We start from the raw sequence: 19958 nt of genomic DNA, 5'->3' as shown, positions 1-19958 counted from the left end.
CCCGTTTAATTTTTAGTTGATCCCTTAAATCTTTAGCGAGCTCCATTGCTTGGACCAAGTCTAAATTCACTCTTTGAAACACCGACTTAATGGCAACGAAAGTTGGTAAACCATATTTATAACCTTTAAGCTAATCAAGAACTCGAAATCCATAGCGTTTTTTTTTTTCAAAGTGCGCTTCTTCAACTTATTTATTCATGACTGTTTATATCGATCCCAATGGGGGGGGGATATATCCCCCTGATCCCCCCCTATCTATGCCACTGGAGGAAGGTAATGAGGTAAATCAATTTCAAAAAAAGAGGTGGGAAATTTTAGAGGAGTGCATAAAATGGGGTACGGAAACTTGTATTTTTATACCTTACATTTTAAGAAACAATGTAATGCAAAGAAAGTACACAGATAAAAATAGACCACATAAAACAGTACAAAAAAAATAAGATTTCTCTGTTTCTCATCCAAGAAGGAAACCTTATCAAAACTGTAAGGTTTTTACTGAAATTTTAAGATATAAAAAAATAAGATATCCCTTACACAGAGAGTTACCAGTTTAGGTGAAGATTATAAAGCAGTAAATAATAATAAAAAATAAATAAAGTTCGCTGCTCAGCTCTTTTGTTTAAACCAACTTACATTGGAATTTCGATACAACTACATAGAACCTACCTTTTATTAGGCCCAAGGAAACTTTATATTTTTCCTCCCTTTTGCTGCAATAAGCGTGGGAATACATAAACATGATTAAATTATAGTTTTGAGCTTGTTATCATAAACGTAGGGATGGGAAAAACCGGTTTCGGTTTTTTTTGATTCGGTCAACCGGTTTTTTTCGGTTTTTTTGTTCTCCCGGTTTAAACCGGTTTTTGCAAAAAAAAAAAAAACGAACAACAAAAAAAAAAAACGACTGAAAAAAAAAGTCAAACAAAAAAAAAGATCCGACGAGACAAAAAACTGAAAACCCTCAAAATTTTCATTTCCTCTCTCAACTAACGATATAATTATAAATTTTCATTCATATTTAGCTTAAAAAATTCCTCAAAGCTCCTACTAAGAACTAGTTAAGAACTCTTATAACAATAGCAAACTAAATAAAGCTTTGCTTAGGAATTTTCTTCGAAAAGTTTTTTTTTTGGTTGACAAATTAAGTTAATTTTTTTTTACTGTCAAATCAAGCAAAAAAAAACCGAAACCCGGTTTTTCCAAAAAACCGGTTTTTTGGCCCGGAAAACCCGGAAAAACCGAAAACTGGTTTTTGTACTAACAACCCCCATCTCTATTATAAAGAATAAGGGCACTTATTATAGCAAAAGAAAAACATATGTATTAATTTCCAAAGAAGGTCGTTTCCTTTTTTGTAGTTTTTCTTTCTATCAAAATGTATGAAGTTTTTTTTACTTGTTTTGGATAAGCCAATCCAGCAAAGTATAATATATTTAGGTACTGATGTCTGAGTTGCAATTAATCAAACATATTTACAACAGTGGTACTGGTAAGAAAAGACCAGTAACTCAAAAAATGTAAAATCCATTCCCAATGCTAGTTTTTATTGAGACATTTTGTTTTTTTGATTTCACTCTGTTTTTTATATCACAAATCACTTTAAACTAGAGCTCTTGATACCCGGATACCCGAGTACTCGCCGAGTACCCGGTTACCCGAGTTTTCGGGTATTTCTCGGGCAGTGCCGGTTTAAGCACTACCGGCGCCCCTGGGCAAGATTGCAAGTGGCGCCTCTAAAAAAAAATTCATCTGAAAACAATTTTTTAAAATCACGAAAAAAAGCAATAGCAGATAATGTCTTACCTCTCATATACTTGTTAATGCATTTATTAAAAATGTGCAGTGTATTAACTTAAAAAGGTAATAACACCTTGTAAACCACGAAATCGAGCGTCATTTTCATTAGCGTATAAAACAAAGAAGAAATATTATTTTCTTTTGGTGTTTGTTTAGTTTAGTTAAGTATATTAATAGGTAACAGAATAGGGTAATGTTAAATTTTTTAATGTTGTGAAATTTTTTAAATGGCGGTGTAGTTCAGGATGATAGAAAAATCCTGTGCTTCCATCGGGCGACCAGGTAACTCCTACAGTTTTTAACCGATTGGGCTAAAATTTTGTGTGGAGATTAACATTACTATTCTCCAGTGAAGGATTTTTTGAAATATTACAATTTAACGATTTTATGGTCTTTTTTTCATCGAATTTTGATTTTGGAATGAAATAATTTTTTCAAAGTTGTGCCATTTTTTAAAAAATTAATATTTCAAAAAAATCACTGGAGAATAGTAATCTTAATCTCCACACAAAATTTTAGCCCAATCGGTTAAAAACTGTAGGAGTTACCTGGTCGCCCGATGGAAGCACAGGATTTTTCTATCATCCTGAACTACACCGCCATTTAAAAAATTTCACAACATTAAAAAATTTAACATTACCCTATTCTGTTACCTATTAATATACTTAACTAAACTAAACAAACACCAAAAGAAAATAATATTTCTTCTTTGTTTTATACGATAATGAAAATGACGCTCGATTTCGTAGTTTACAAGGTGTTATTACCCCTTAAAAAAAAATTAATTATTCATGTCATTTAGGCTCAATTGACAAGATTACCTTTATCTCTGACTTTTTTGTTTAAACACATTTAAAGATTAGGTACAGTTGGTTTTATTTGAACAATATTTTTTCAAAAACTTTTTCAACTAGGTACATTAATGTCGTTTTCGATTGGAATCACTCAATGATTCACTCATTCTGAAATCCAATAAAAAACTCGCTTCCACCCAATTCTAAAATTTAATATCTGTATTTATAAGTATTTGGTTTGTTCGTTGTGAGCTCTATGGCACTCTGGGTCGCTCCGAATTCGTTGTCAAGCGTTTTTTGTAGCTCCTTTTTCAACCAGAGTAATTTCCTCTGTGTTCGATGTTCGCTGATGAAACTAAAGCTCTGAGGTGTTCGATGTAAAATGAAAACCCGAGAAACTCTGATTTTTTTCACAGTTAATTGAAATGACTTAGAGTGCCCTGGAGGAGGGAACAACTAACAGACCTATTTTTTTATTCTCACACACAAACGTAGTTTTTATGAGAAATGGAGAAGCTGTCAGTTTTTGGCATTTCTGGATTTTGGGTTTTCGAATTTTGGGATTGTGGGTTTTCGGGATTTTGTGTTTTAGGGTTTTCGGAATTTAGGGGTTTCTGGATTTTGGGCTTTCTGGATTTTTAATTTCGGGATTCTGTCCGTCTCCCTTCTCTTTCCTTATTCATTATTATAGGATCACCTTTGAAAAAATTAAATTGGTAGGAGGAATATAAGGATTGCTTTAGTCTTTCAAAAGAAATTGGGGCGCCTTGTTCTTCAAAGATGAACGAAGATTTTAGACACCATTGGCCTTCCGGAAGCCAAATAAATTAACCCAAAATTGGGGGGCGCCTTCATTCTTCAAAAAGTTTAGGACAAACAATACGAGCGCCGTTGAAAATGTAAAATAGAAAAAAATTGGGGCACCTTTGTGAATGTAAAAAAAAATAAAACATCGAATGGAAAGACTTCGTTATTTATATAACTTTTGTAAAAGTTCGGGGCGCCTGCGGCGCCCCTCAATTCTTGCGCCCCTGGGCGACGGCCCAGGCTGCCCCCCCCCCTAAAACCGGCTCTGTTCTCGGGTAGCCGGTACCCGGGTATTCGGGTACCCGAGAAATACGTGTACCCGGGTACCCTGTTGTTTAGTTACACGAATACTCAGGTATCAAAAGAAAAAAGGATTTGTTAGGAAAATTGTTGATACTGAGCATTTTAAAAGGTAAATAACACACCATAGGTATATAATTAAAGGCAAAAATTAAATTCAAAGCAGTTCTCCAGTCAAAGCGAAGAATCATCGTCAAATAGAGTTTTAACTTGGTTTCCTTGCAAAAATCAAAAGATGCAACATCTCCATTCCTCTAGGTGACCGAAGTATGCCCACCGGAGAAGGGTCCTTGCCGTCTGCAAAGATACCTTTCATATTGTTTTTTTGTTTTTTATTTTTATAAATTTCCATTAAAATTTTCCAAAATATTAAGTAAAAAAAAAGCTTTCCTAAGCTAAAATTTGTTTTAAGTGGTTGCATTTTAATGTAAATATTTCCAGATATACGCTATGCACTTTCCGGATTAATGTCTTAAATGAAATCTGATAAGATTATTGAGCGAATATTAGCATAAAATTACCAACATTTTGGCGAGAAATAAGGAAAAATTACAAAAAAGTTTTGACGGTTGATTAAAAAAAAATCAATGTGGCTACCTTCAAACGCTTATAACATAAGAACGCCGCAACCAATGTAAGTGTTTATTGTCTCAAAATGTAGCTTATAATATAGGTCCACCCATCATAGATCCCATGGCCCTAATACTCTTAAATCGAACACTTCCAAATAAAAAAACAAATGGCTTTATTGTACCCGGGTACCAGGGTACTCGAGTATTATAATTCATGAAACTACCGGGTACCCGTATACCCGGGTACCCGGCTACTCGAGTAATACCCGAAAACTCGGGTACCCGGGTATTTGTGAGGACGGGTACTACCCGGTCGAAATCAAGAGCTCTACACTAAGGGAAAAAACGCAACGTAAAATTTAAAATGATCAACGTTGATTCAATGTTGAAAAAAATAACATGAAACTTCTTCAAAGTAAAATTGAAACAACGTAAGAAATTTTTTTATTTTTGTTGGGCTTCAGCTTTTGTTGCATTTTATCACTCTAATTTTCAACAGTGAGATAGCACGTTGGTAAAGCATTCGCCTAGTAACCTAAGAGTTGTAGGTTCGATCCCCAGCGGCTGCCCATTTTTTCTTTTTTTTTAATAAATTGATGCTTTTTTTAAAGTTGAAACAACTTTGATTTAAAGATGTTTTATAACGGTAAACCACTTTAAACTAACGATGTTCTACTTTAATTTTAAAATTTTCGTCTTCAACGCAAAATCATTCCGAAAAATAGTTGAATCAACGTGGTTTTCGTTGATTTTAAGTTGTTTTTTCCCTCAGTGTACTTTAAACCAAATTCTTTTTGATTAAATTCCGGTAAATCTGTGATAATCAAGAAATATGTCTATGTAAATAAATTGAAACCAATTTAAACTATACAATTCGTTTATTTATACAGTGTACCATTGTTAAAGGGAGTCATATATTTTATGCATCTACATTATGTTTGATAAACACATACAATTCTACATTAATGATAGTTTTTTATTAAATTTTAATGAAAATAGTTCAAGTGCATATACGAGACTTGCACTGTTCACTCCAGTATACGAAGTTCTTTGAAATTTGCTGTCACAGTCTGTTGGTTGAGGTCACAGTAAATATCACATCCAACTCGAACCTGGCATACGAACTTTGCACAACGAAGAATGTAAATAAATTGTATTTCTCTCACAAATTACAAAAATATGCGCGCAAAAAGGAGAAGCGTAAACGAAGTCTGGTCTTTGGTTTGTGGTTATAAGCACGTTAAACCTAACCAACTTGAAATCAATGAGAGAACTCAATGTTTATATCAAGTTGGGAATGAAAAGTATCCTGTCTTCGCTTCACAGTTGTTCTTGAGCAATAAAAATACGAAACAATTTTTACAGATTTCGATAGCTGTCTTCGTTTTTTTTTTATAATTTGTGTGGTTAGAGAATGTGAAATGAAAATGAAAGATGTTTCTTTACAACAAAGAAAAAGATCATTCTGGTAATTTTTCAATAATATGTTTATAACTGGACTAGTGTATAATGCAGATGATAATGGTGCCGAATCTGATGATCAAAGCTCTTATACTCTTCAGAATGAATCATAAATGATTCACAATTATATGATTCGATTTGGATCCAAACTTCTGACGAAACGATAGGTACTAAACTTCTTATTCGAATGTAAGTAGAACAGTAATGATCCATAGTATCCAAGGCAGCGTTACTATCTGTTTGGGGGATGACTATTTCTACTTGTTTTGTATTTCCTTGTTTCTCGGTGAATTTGATGCTTACTGGACCCTATTCTAAGCTAATTAAAAAAAAATGTTCCAATATGTAGCTGAAAGTGGTCATATCGTCCCCCTTCTACGTTTAACATGCATCTGCAAAGCAATTTTGTTTCCAGCTCTTAACAAAAATTTTGTTTTTCTGGATACCTATCAAACAACATAGAACAAGACTTTTCTGGTGAATTAATAACTCTTATCTTGAATAACAGTATCATTAATTTTAAAATTACGCAACTTTTCGACACGAAGATCTTTGATTTTGTGGAATCAAATAGTCAACGAACTGCCGCTCATAGTGGCAACAAAAAATAATACTAACCACTAATCAATTTTGAATTCTTTTGAATCAATTCCCAAGTGTATTGAACCGAAAATGCAGTTACGAAAAAAAAAATTTAACCTCCATACCTACAAGGTCAGCCTGGAAGCCTTCCAGGCTGACTTTGGAGGTATGAAGTCCAGTGGAAGGACATTGATCTGTAAAGTTTAATATCAAAAACACTCGTTAAAGCTGTTATCTCTGAACAGACTGAAAAAAAATTGGCCATTTTAGTTAAGGCTTACTTCAGTCAAAAATTCTCACCTACACAAATGATGTAAAATATTTTGTGTGGAATTCCTTTAAAAAAATCGAATTTAAAGCGATAACAATAAATGTGCCCAACATGATTTACTGAAGAAAAAAATCGGTTTATATTCCAAATTTTTTGAGAGGAATTCGACATGAGTCAAAACGAACAGCATCCGACTAAAAGGAATTTTCTATTTTTTTTTATTTTTTTATACCTAAATGCTTGATCCTCTTTGTTTGAAATTTAATGTACTTTAATTTTTTAATGTACTTTAATTTTTTTCATAAATCGGTTATGACATTATGAACGACTTACCTAAACGGTTTACTTTTTCCTTATACTCCTAGTTGAACTCAGGTACTTTGGGCATATTATGTAAAAAAAGTGGTTTTAAGTTTTCAGTAACCTCATCCACCGTTCTATGAAAGAAAATCTACGGTTAATTTTTGCTATTTCAGAACTTTTTGTAGGCACATAGTGACTGGGCTGATCTGAAATCAAGATTTCAAAATGCAAAAAAAATATGAGTTCAAAAACACAAAACATATGGTATAAAGTATACGAGAATTATTTTGCGAATCTTTATTCTTTGACCGCAATTTCAATTAAACTTTATCGGATAATACATACCTTGCAAACTCAAAGTTTTTTTTGAAAACAAAAAAAATGAAGCAAATTTGGACACAAGTTACCTATTTAAATGATTTTGCCAGAAGCAAGTGAAGTAAATACAATTTGATAGTTTCGAACACCTGCATTTTCCTGGAAAACACGTACAAAGATACCTTCACGAATGGAGCTTAGTACTGATAGGATACAGTATTTAGCTGGTTTCGTGTCTACCTCCAACTCCCGACACATAACATCGCACCATTGAATTGCTAAGTCCACCTTTCGACAAACCGTCTCAACACTGTAATTATATTGATTGCAAAGGCTAACAACAACGGAAAATAAATTGGTTAGCTCTTCTTTCTTTAATCGCTATTTTGTTGATTTTGTTCTTTAATTTGGGCGATAGCCAGACTTTCGTGTAAACTGTAAATATATACCTACATTGTATGAACGTAAGTATGTGCATAATATGCTCGTAGCTGCTTACAATAAAAGTTTAATAAACGTTAACTTAATACGGATATTGACCTTTAAATCTTACTTTAAATTAACTAATTTTTTTTTTAATGTAATGAAATTTTTTTTATTTAGAAGCTTTTTCTGCTACTCTTAAATCCAAAAATATTCTCACCTCAAATTCTTATGTGATGTTCATATGCAACTTACATGGACAAAAAAATAAAATCCGAGTTTAATAAGCGTAAATTTAATAATATAATCCAAAACCACGTAACAACAATTTCATAATATGACATTTTCTTGTTTTTTTTTGTATCCTTATTTTTTTTTTTTTTATTATGTCGTTTTCGATTGGACGTCCAGAAGCGTTCAGAAGCCTTCTGAAACCATTTTATTGGCATGAAAATGACAGCCAGAACGATTCTGAGAAGAGAAATTCTCTTCTTGATTTCAAATCCACTCAAGAAGTACTAATACATGAATATTCAAATGCCAAGAAGAACTCAATCAGTTTGTTTTCCTTAATTCAAGAATGAATTGTTTTCTTAAAATGAAATTAATTAAAAAATAGAAATAGGTGCATTAAAGTGATGGAACTAATCATTATCTTTTTCGTCGTCGTCCTCATAAATATAATTTTTCAACTTTAAAACCATGTCATTCGTTTGCCAAAAAAAAAATTAATTCAAATTTTTGACATTTAAAATTTTACACAAACGCAAAAAAAAACAGAATTGAGTGAAAGTGATTCAATCCGTTTTATTGAATTTCAGAACAAGTGAATCCTCGAGTGAAACCAATCGAAAACGACATTAGATTAAGGGTACCTATATAGCAATTTTGTAAGGTACCTACGTAATGATAATGAGTAACAAGTTCAAAGCCGTTTTTTGAAAACGGCTCAGGTATGATCAGGGATCAGGTATGATTTTGAAATTTACAAATTTGGAATCCTGAGATCATTTCGAACAAATCTGCATCATTACTTTTGGGGTCCATTTTTGTAAAACCTGCCGCGTTTTCAAGACCACCGTGAGGACATTTTCACAAAGCCGTGAAACCAAAGTGAAATTGTGTGTAAAAGCGGTTAAGATTGACCCAATTGGTTTAAAAATTAAAAAAAAAAAAAACAGAGCCGTTTAATGATCTATATTGAACTGAAAACACTGCCAAAAATGAGGACCAAGGAAAATGGAGCCAAAATTTAATACATAATACCAAATCGATTGATTTTGAAATTATAATAAATTAGTTTGCATTCTTTAAATATTTTTAATCAGCGTTCTTTTTAATTCATTAGGGAATTGCAAAATAAAAGGACTCAATAATATTTTCCAATTTTTTGTTTTGTTTTTACTTTTCTTTTAAGGAAGTGGCAAGTTTTTTTTCTGATAAAATGATTAATATTTTCAGAAAGGCTATTTGTAAAAGAGTTTTTAGATTTACCTACTCATATTCCTTCAGAATACTTCCATATATTTAAAAAAAATAAAGTTTAAGCAGTAACAATAATTTCATGTATAGATTTTCTTTAAATGTTCTTTTAGAAGTTCGTCTTAGTGTTAAAAAAAATGTTTTTTTTTTTTCAATTAACATTCCAAAATGATGAAAAAAAAAATAGAAGGACCTCCGAAAAATGAATCCTATAGCCTATAAAAATTGATTGAATTTTAATTTTTGGATATTTTAAAAAGAATAAAGTACTTTTTTAACAAGGTACCTACTTTGATTTTCTAAATTATTATGTTCAAAGTGAAAATAAAAAGCCCGTTTCATTTATGTTGCAAGCCTTTAAAGAAGTTGTTTTACGTATTTAAATTAAAATTATTTATTAAATTGTCTTCTAGAGATCCAAAAGGATTAAGGATGTCAAATCGAATACAAAATTTTCAAAATTCGTTTTATTTTTCTTAGCTTACCATGTAAATTTGATCATTGGTTATCCGAAATTTAATTAAGTGGTTAATTAAATCTTTCGATGACCCTTGATGCTTTTTAACTGCTATTCCAATATTTGTTTCTTATTTTATAGAATAAACTATCCTATTTTGATTTTTTTAATCAACCGTATCTGGGTTAATCTATCACAAATAGAAAATATTCAATACCAATTTTTGTATGTATTACATTCCAAAGAAGAATGCATTTTTAAAACTTCTTTTTTTTTTGCATAAATGCATACTTCATACACAGAGATACACATACACTCAAACAAAACTTCGACAATAACACTAGGCAAAGATGAAATAAAAAGAATGAAAACACTCGATTTTCACCACTTCTTCCGCAAGATTTTTCTTAAATGTAGGTACCAACATTTTTCAAACTTATATGCACTCAAATTGGTTATATTCACGAGTAGTAATTGTTGGAATAGGTACATTTTTAAAAACAATTTTTTACTTTTACTATTTCTTTCTTTTTTGGCCGAAATATTTATTTTTTGAACAACAATTATAACTTTCCTTAGAAAAAAAGGAATAAGGAACTCCTCACTTTCACGAGTAGTAATTGTTGGAATAGGTACATTTTTAAAAACAATTTTTTACTTTTACTATTTCTTTCTTTTTTGGCCGAAATATTTATTTTTTGAACAACAATTATAACTTTCCTTAGAAAAAAAGGAATAAGGAACTCCCCACACATGAAATAAAAAACAAGCCACACGACTTTACATGAAGAAACCCAACAACAACACCGTGGACAAAATCAACAAAAAAAGATTCAAAGCCATGGTGAAAATTCCAATGTGCAAAAGTTGAATTAAGAGAGATGATGGCCAATTACGATCATGATGATGAAGAAGAAAATTTTTTTCAAAGATTTTCAATTCATTTTTAAAGCACTTTAAGCTTTGAAAAAACGATTAAAAACACACAACAAAGACTTATTGTTGTTAGGTAATGATAAATTTAAATATTTTTTGAAGGAATGCGAATAGCTTAAGGTTGAAATTGTTTCTTTTTCTATACCCTTCACTAAAATTTTCTTTTTTCTTTTTTTTTTTAATAGGGAACGCGGTATTACAAGCCAAGATCGGTTCCCGTGAATTGCTTCGAATGTAACTCGCACTCAATACCAAAGCAAACTGAAACGATCAATCCCATTCCAAAAGAGATTCACTGAGTATCTTATGGATACCATTAGAACAGGTTGTTGTGTTGTTCAGTTTCAGTTCGATCTATTCCTCTGTATGTGTGGTAAGGTAAATGAAGCCGCAAAGGTGGAATAAAATGGAAGTTAGAAGACAGGTACCTAACCTATGTCCAACAAGAAACTAAGAAGAGAGAGCAGTTGATTGGTGGATTGGAAGAGGAATCAACGAGTGGTTAAAGAGGAGAATAGGTCCAAATAGAAACGTCAAATTGAAACGAATGCTGAATAAATGTAATAGTTATTAACTTAATGACAGATACCTACTTTTCAAAATTTTAACATCGCATCGGTTTTATATTCCTTTTTTCTTATTACATATTTACCATAATTATCAATTTCTTAATTCTTGTAAAAAATTAGTTGGAATTAAGAAGATTCACTTTCGCGAAATGCTACTAAGGAAAAAGTCGCTGTACTCGTATAAAGATTAAAAAAAAAAACTGAACAAATAGTAACGGAGTTATGAATACCAGAGTTATGCGCGTCAAAGTTATGAAAAACCTAAGTTATGAAAAATTATGGCTATGAATACCAAAGCTATAAAACGTGGGTAAATCAGGAGGAATGTACCAAAAACCTAGAGCGTGTAGGTTGGGTCCTGATAAGAAAAATATCGAATGGAAGGGGGGGTCTATTCCCCCTCGTTTAGCCGGGAGAAGTAATTTAAAAAAATTGACTTAATTTGGAACAAAATATTAAAAATCAACCTACATTAATGACAAATCAAAAAATTTCAAAAAATGGAAAAATATCCAAAAATAACTTAACTTTTTTGAAAACTTTTAATTTTTTTCTTGGTTAATCTAGAACTTAAATGATATTTATGAATAAAATGTTCAAATAAACTCAAAAGAGTTTGATTTTTCTCATAAAAAAGTGATTAGAAATAAGTCATTTACAGGTTACAGCTGCAATAATGTCGTATTTTATTTAATTTGATGAATAAATATGTAATTTTTTAGATTTATTTTAGGTATAGCCTCATTTTAATCTTATCACCCATAGTTATAAAATAGTGGTACATTTTATAAAAAACCGTAAAAATGCCTATTTTGATAGCTTTACTAAATTGATCTCAAATGTAAGAAAGCATTTTTTTTTAACAAAGCAAACTTAATTTCTTTTTTTAGAGAATTGAATGACGTTTTTAAATGTATCCTTGAATTTTCTATAAAGTGATCATTTGTTTAGGTATTGATAGTAAAAGTCAAGAGTATGGTTTTTGATTTTATGACTGATATTACAGTTTAAACAAAATCGTAGAAGTTTGGTGCAGTGGATGAAGTGCTTGACTGCTTACCTGGAGGTGTGGGTTGGTGCCATATACCTAAGGCAGCATTCTATTATTTATCTCCCAGCTTGGACGCCACCCGTGGGATAATATAATCCACTGTACCAACGAAAACCTGTTTCCTATCTTTCACATGCTTTTTGTTTTAAAATGATACGATCATTTTTTAAAGGGATACAGCCTATCGAAAAGCACTAAAAAAGTCACGAATTGGGTTGGGGTCGAAATTCTGTATGTTGCAAAATTCTGTATTCAAAATACTGTATTCCAAAATACTGTAGGTATGTCAAAATTCTGTATGTACAAAATTCTGTAGGAAGAAAATTCTGAAAGTCAAAATTCTGTATAGCAAAATTCTGGTTGGTCAAAATACTGTATTTCAAAATTCTGTACATCAAAATTATGTAAAGTTATGTAAGTGCGCGTGCACTTTTTTACATTATCAAAACGATATTTTTTTACAGCATTTTTACAGAATTTTGATATACAGTATTTTGCCGTACAGAATTTTACAAAACAGAATTTTGCATGTCAGTATTTTGTTGATACAGTATTTTGACGTACAGAATACTGTATTTACAGTATAATGACGTACAGAATTATGGTATTACAGTATTTTGACCCCACAGAATTTTGTCGTACAGAATTATGACCCGCTCCCTCACGAATTTTTTGTTTGTTCCTTTAATTTTTTTGGCTAGTGTACATGTATATTATAAACCTTGCATCACTCACAGTGGTTGAATTCCTCCGAAATGGCTGAACGAAACGCATAGCTGTGTTTTTTTATTACGACCGGGCTAAACAGGACAAAAAACGCAGTCGGGGCTAAGCAATTTTAACTTGCGGTTCACTGTGGCGTATGCGTAACATTTGTGTCGATAGAAAAACTTGAACAGTTTATATAAAATGTTAATGACTATGCAATATAAGCAATTGAGTTTTTAACAAATTTTATATGAAAGGTGTTTAAATCACAGAACAAGCTATTCAAAGTTCGATATTTCTATACCAATCAACTTTTCTTAATTTAGTTTTTACTTGCGATATAGGTGGGTTGGGGTCAAAATTCTGCTTTACAAAATTCTGCTTTCAAAATTCTGCTTTTCAAAATTCTGTTTTTCAGCGCGCGCTTTTTAACATTTTCCAAACCCTTTTTTAATTTTTTGCAAAATTCTGTAAAATCATCTTCTTGAAAAATTATCTGTTTATTTGATTACTTACCTACATAATTTGCATTCTTTGAATGTATATTAATTTTTGTTTTATAAATGAATAAATTTGAAAATATTAAGAAAAGGTTTTGAATACTAAACATTTCCGAAAATAATTCAAAATTTTTTAATTTGTCAAATAAAGATGAATATTCAAAAATTTGAATAAGAAAACGAATATCTTGTATCAAACAACATCGGTTCCAATAAGGTATAGATTTTATTTGAAAGAAAGTCAGTCTATGCATTTTAAAAAATATTTGCGACACTTAAATAAAAAAATTTAGGAAAGTTCCAATGTTGAATTACATTAATGAGGTGTATTTTTCTTTAGTCAGCGCATATGCTATAAAAAAAAAACAGAATTGGCAGAATTTTTTTGTATAAGTATAATGCTGGCAGAATTTTAAAAATTTTAAAAAGCAGAATTTTGAAAAGCAGAATAGAAAAAAAGCAGAATTTTGAAAAACTGAATTATCTGAAAAAAGCAGAATTTTGAAAAGCAGAATTTTGGAGCCAGAATTTTGACCCGATCCCGATATAGGTACTATAGGGCAAGTTTAGGATTCGTAAAAAAAATCGAACTCGAGATAACAATTTTACGTGACATTACGATGATGGAGAATGCCAAAAAAGTGGGTCCGGCAATTCTGTCTGTCTGTCTGTGTGTCTGTCTCTATCTGGAGCTGCAGCCTAAACGAGTGAAGTGATTTTCTTCAAACTTGGTATTTAGCAGTTTTGGGTGATTCCCTAGAGGGGAAATTGGAATTTTATTTTTATGACCAAAACTAACGGTACCTGCCATATAACGGAAATATAAAAGTTAATTTTTTTTCAAAAACGGCTCTACCGATATTGATTAAAATTTTTGTGTGAAGTATTACACATAAGAGCCAACTTTTGAAATAAAAAAAATATTTTTTGTACAGTTATTAACGGTACCTGTCATAGAACGGTTTTTTTGATTTATGAATAACTCGTACAAGACTAATCCGCTTTCAACGAAAATTTTTATACAAGAGCGTTTAAGTAAAGGTAATATTAAAATTTAAGAAAATTTTCAAAAAACACACTTTTAGATTTTTAAAAAATATTTCAAAAATTTTTTTCGACAAATCAATTTTTTGAAAACGGTTTGACGAAAAATCTTTAAATTTCGTTTTTATGTGTAAATTAATTATTTCTTCAAAATGGCATACCAACTTTTTTTTTGAAAAATGTTAGAAAATTTTTATTTACAAAAAATTTTTTTTTTTTTAAAACGGCTCCAACGATTTTCGAAATTTTTTTTCTAAAAATACCTTTTTATACAAGAAATAAAATGGCATACTTGGTTTTTTGTAAAAGATCATTTAAAACGGTGTTTAATTAATTATAAAAACAGATTTAATATTTGTATACTACTTTTGAAATTTGTGCAAAATATCAAATTTTAAATTTCTTGAATAAAAACAAAAAGCCTTAACATTAGAGTTACTTTAAGCATAAGAGCAAGTACGTGCGACCCCAGTCGTGCAATTTATTAGTATATTCAGTTAAAGTAGATATAGGCTATTGATTATGTCGAAAAAAAACAGGGTAATAAGGAACTAAGACGTTCACGGGTTTTTATTGCAGGAATCGTTCAATGGGTTATAAAAGAAGATAAAACCGCGGAGTGCTATTAAATGAGAGGGTGGAAACTGAAGATAGGGGTACAAAGGCCCCCTTTTTGGTTTTTTCAATATACCTCGTAAACCAACCAAAATTTTGATATATTGTATACCCAACTTTTTGTAGAGAATTAAATTTCCAATTGGAATAATGTTTTTTAAAAATTGAAAAAAAAAAAAATTTCCATACCAAAATAGTCGAAACAATCATAAAAAAAATATCAAAAAAATCGATTTTTTGAGTTTTTTTGCTTTTTTAGTTGTACATTTTTTTTGGGTTGAGATAGACATAAACATTGCTTCAAAGAAAAAAAGAAGATTAAATTTCCTTCAAAATGCTGTACTCACTAAATTTTTTCATTGAAAATTAACCGAAGTATGGCTATTTTAATCTATTTTTTTTCGCATTTTTAGTTTTACTCAAGTAAAATATTAACATTTGAGGGGAAAGTACGATAACTTAAGCACCAAGAACTGATAATGAGATTTTGTAGAGGGGTTAAATACAATTATTGTTTACTATGGGAGAGGGGTCAATGCCCCTACGTTTTGGTGGGAGGGGCAATTTTCTAAAAAAAAATACTTAAAATAAAAAAAAATTATTCAAAAACAACGGCAACACTTACAGTTTTGATTGATACTTTTTTCAAAAGCTAGAATTATAAACTTAATATTAATTTTAAAATGAAGTTATTTTAATCAATTGTTTTTGAAATACCCGATTTCAAAGTCAAAACTTGTGAAAAAAAGTTTAAAAATACATTGAGTACTATTTTCACAAAGACTGTGGACCTCAATACGAAATTGATCGACAAATTAAACTGCCTTAATTGATTTCTTATCAAATCATGAAAATCATAATGTTCCTATGCCTTCTACTTTTTGAGAAAATTGAAAAATAGACAAAATACTTTCTTTATCGGAATCACTCGTTTATTTCAAAAACAATTGATTAAAATAACTTCATTTTAAAATTAATATTAAGTTTATAATTCTAGCTTTTGAAAAAAGTATCAATCAAAACTGTAAGTGTTGCCGTTGTTTTTTAATAATTTTTTTTAATTTTAAGTATTTTTTTTAGAAAATTGCCCCTCCCGCCAAAACGGGGGGACATTGACCCTCCCTCCCATAGTAAACAATGATTGTATTTAACCCCTCTACAAAATCTCATTATCAGTTCTTGGTGCTTAAGTAATCATACTTTCCCCTCAAATGTTTCTGTTCTACTGAGTAAAACTAAAAATGCGAAAAAAAAGATAGATTAAAATAGCCATACTTCGGTTAATTTTCAATGAAAAAATTTAGTGAGTACAGCATTTTGAAGGAAATTTAATCTTCTTTTTTTCTTTGAAGCAATGTTTATGTCTATCTCAACCCAAAAAAAATGTACAACTAAAAAAGCAAAAAAACTCAAAAAATCGATTTTTTTGATATTTTTTTTATGATTGTTTCGACTATTTTGGTATGGAAATTTTTTTTTTTCAATTTTTAAAAAACATTATTCCAATTGGAAATTTAATTCTCTACAAAAAGTTGGGTATACAATACAATATATCAAAATTTTGGTTGGTTTACGAGGTATATTGAAAAAACCAAAAAGGGGCCTTTGTACCCCTATCTTCAGTTTCCACCCTCTCATTTAATAGCACTCCGCGGTTTTATCTTCTTTTATAACCCATTGAACGATTCCTGCAATAAAAACCCGTGAACGTCTTAGTTCCTTTCTAAACTACATAATCAATAGCCTAATACATAATTATTAATATACGGTTCTTAAACGAATCATTTTTGCTACTCTTTGATTGGTTATGGTCACAAACACAAACAATTTGAAACAGTACAAATTATTCAATTAAAAAAACTCATACATAAAACGTGAGCGGGCAGTCAGATAATTATTTTTTTTTTGTTAATACGTCTTTGACCAAACCCGAATTCCTGTTTATAGTGATTCAGAAAGCAATCATATACTAGCTATCAAAATTTGAAATATTATAGTTTTTCAAAAAACATTTTTTAAATAATAATTATTTTTAAATAAAAGGCATGGTTTTGGTTATTTTCAACAGATAACATAAAAAACGAGTCAGAAACCCGAAAAACAAGTAAATTGAAGTTTTATATTATTTTCAAAAATATAACTAACTTAGGCCATTGTATCTTGAGAACCGTTGTACAGTAAAAAACATGATGGATTCCTTAAAAAAGGTAAATTTTTCCAAGCACTTAAAAGATAAAGTTAACCTATAGTACCTACCTAGAAAGAAAAATATTCAACAATGTCCACTGTGCGCCACTTTTCTTTAGAGTTAGAATTAAACGATCGTCGAATAATGAATTCAGCACTAAGTTATCAGAATTTTAAAACTTAGTTTTTTTTTATAGTTTTTACAAAAAAAAGTGGCCAGAATTACGTAAAGATGCAAAAAAATCACAGACGATTTGATCGCGAGATTTTTGAAGTATTTCGGAGAACTTTAAGTTCGTTTAAGATGGGTAAGGTCGCGATCCAAACTTCTGAGACTTCAGACCCCAATCTGTGGAAAAATTCCTAGTGAGCTGAATTTTGGAATACACCTTTATTAAGGCGTTGTAATGAAGATGTGAAAAATCGACATTGATATCGTGTCGGCTAAAATGTTGCAAGGGTCAAAAGGTAACGAAAATTTTTCATAAATACCTCGCGACCTATTGCTCGGACGTCATCAGTGTACCTACATTATAAAAATAGTTTGTCGTAAAATTATCTAAGTATCTACAACTTATTTCTATAAAGTTTTTCTGTAAAATCGACCGTTTCGGGAGTAGAGCGCAGAGAAAGTGACTGAATTATTGCACTCACATACGAAAAAATACATCTTGTTGGTTTATGTTGCTCAATTTTTGAGGTTTTTATCTAAGAAGCTTATAATTTTTGGTCTCATTTACTTATGATTATGCATGTGTAGTAGGCTGGGTCACAAATGTATGGAAAAATTTGTTTTGCTGATTTTTTTACGGGCACAGTGATGAAAAGGTGCCAAACTGTGAATAGAACAATAATATAAAGTTTGGTTATAATCAGACTTTATCTTCTGCCTCCGGTTGCCCAGCCAAGTTCTCTATGAACTTTGGTCCTACACCCTTAGGAAACAACTCAGGCTTTTTTGAACCATTCTAACTTTTGTTTCAATAATGTCAAACATTTCAAGCTCGTTTTATTTGATAACATAGTCCAAATCAAGCTTCTCAAAAACTTTTAGCTACGTAGGATTAGTAGTTACTGAGAAAAAGGCCTTCAAAAATCGCAAAAAGAGTAGCTGATTTACTCACTAACACACTAACTAACATATGATAAAAATTATGGCAAAATTCTAGTTTTCATAGAAACTAATTATGGTCATGGATCTTGAAGTACATAATGTACACAAAAAAATCGAAAAATTGAGATTTTACATTCAGGGCCCATTTTGGTAGAATTAATATCAATTATTAAAAAGTATACTTCTATACCTAGAATCTTGAAACTTATTAGAATTGTAGTTAATGCAAAGGAAATTATATTCAAACTTAAGATTTTCTACCTAGAAGGCGTGGTATCCTCTTAAAAATAATAAAAGAAAGATATAATGTTTCATAAATTAATTAACAAGATAAACCTCAGATAGAGCTTATTCCTAAAAACAAAAGTTTGTTTATATTGACATTTATTCTTCTGATAGTCTAACTGACGATTGAAAAATCAGGGGTCAATCGTCGCATACGTTAACGAGTAACTCGTTAATGAAATCTGTTCATTTGGCATGATGTCATACGTACAGCAAACGACTTCGTATTAAACTGAACGGAATGTCATTCGTTTGGTTTGAAGCTTTCGAACAAATTGTTAACGGGTTCAAAAAGTAATGAAAATATAAGTATATCTTTTTTTAAAATAACATACGTTAGGGCATATATTAACAAAATAAAATTTCACCAAAAGAGTTCAAAGCACCAGCAATAACCCCCAATGATTTAAGAAAAAATAATTCCTCAAATTAGAATTATATGAAAAAAAAATTAGATTTTAAAACAAAAACGACGTGATTAGCCAAAAAAAAAAATAAAACTCTTAAAATGTATTTATTAAAATAAAATTATAAAAAATTCTTGCCAAAAGTGGGATTCGAACCCACGTCATTTACTCTCCCATATCTTTAGAAAGCAACATTGCTTCTTGAGTCAGGCGCCTTAGACCGCTCGGCCATCCTCGCATAGGGGTCGACGAAGTCAAATTTGTCACCCAATTATATTTTGGCCTATGCAGTTGTAGATTCTACCAAAAATTTCGTTCTGTTTTCTAACCTATACCGTCATCCCAATCGCTGTGCTCGTTTAATGTATCACGAATTATCTTTCGTACGTTTGAGGTTTCGTCAACGGATGCGACGATTTGGCCCCAGGGCTTAATCACATAAAATTTTGAAAACAAAAATTAGTTCGCAAATTAAAAATTTTTTTTTCAAAATTTTGAATTTGAAAATTAATTTTTCAAAAACTGTTTTATAAAACAGCTTTATTTGAAAGGAAAATAAAAAAGAAATTTTGGGATTAAAAAAAAGGTATAACATGTTGTTGTAGAAAATTGCCCCTCCTGGTTAAACGGGGGCGAATATTAACCCCCTCCAATACGATTTTTGTCTTGTCCCGACCCAAACTACACGCTTAAGGCTTAAGCTTTTTGGCACATCCTAATCAATTAGTTTGTATAAGAAATGAGATAATAATAAATTAAGCAAAGAATGTTCTTTAGGCAAAAATGAGCTTTTTCAAAAATGAAACTACAATCCGGAGGCACTTAGGCTTAAAATAATGAGATGAAATTTTACTTATAAGCTAACTGCTAGAACTTTTTTATGTCTCATATTTTGTAGAGAATACGTACATATATGAAATTTATGTTTACGTATTTATGGAATTCCTGCTCGGGAAATTTTTAGTTCGGCCCAGT

The 19958-nt window shown here is 30.7% G+C and overlaps 1 protein-coding gene across 1 annotated transcript in view; it reads right to left on the bottom strand.

Annotated features, from left to right (window-relative positions):
- The window catches only part of LOC129909154 (tetratricopeptide repeat protein 28), a 38379-nt gene extending 28568 nt beyond the window's left edge, over nt 1-9811 (bottom strand). The window contains exon 1 of the mRNA XM_055986142.1: nt 9596-9811. The gene's annotated coding sequence lies outside the window, so the exon portion shown is untranslated. The remainder of the gene's footprint in view (nt 1-9595) is intronic.
- Nucleotides 9812-19958: the final 10147 nt, after the last annotated feature.

Source organism: Episyrphus balteatus, chromosome 2 (assembly GCF_945859705.1).
Source record: "Episyrphus balteatus chromosome 2, idEpiBalt1.1, whole genome shotgun sequence".
NCBI lineage: Eukaryota > Metazoa > Arthropoda > Insecta > Diptera > Syrphidae > Episyrphus > Episyrphus balteatus.
The sequence above is the reverse complement of the archived record's forward strand: the minus strand, read 5'-3'. Positions and strand labels throughout refer to the sequence as shown.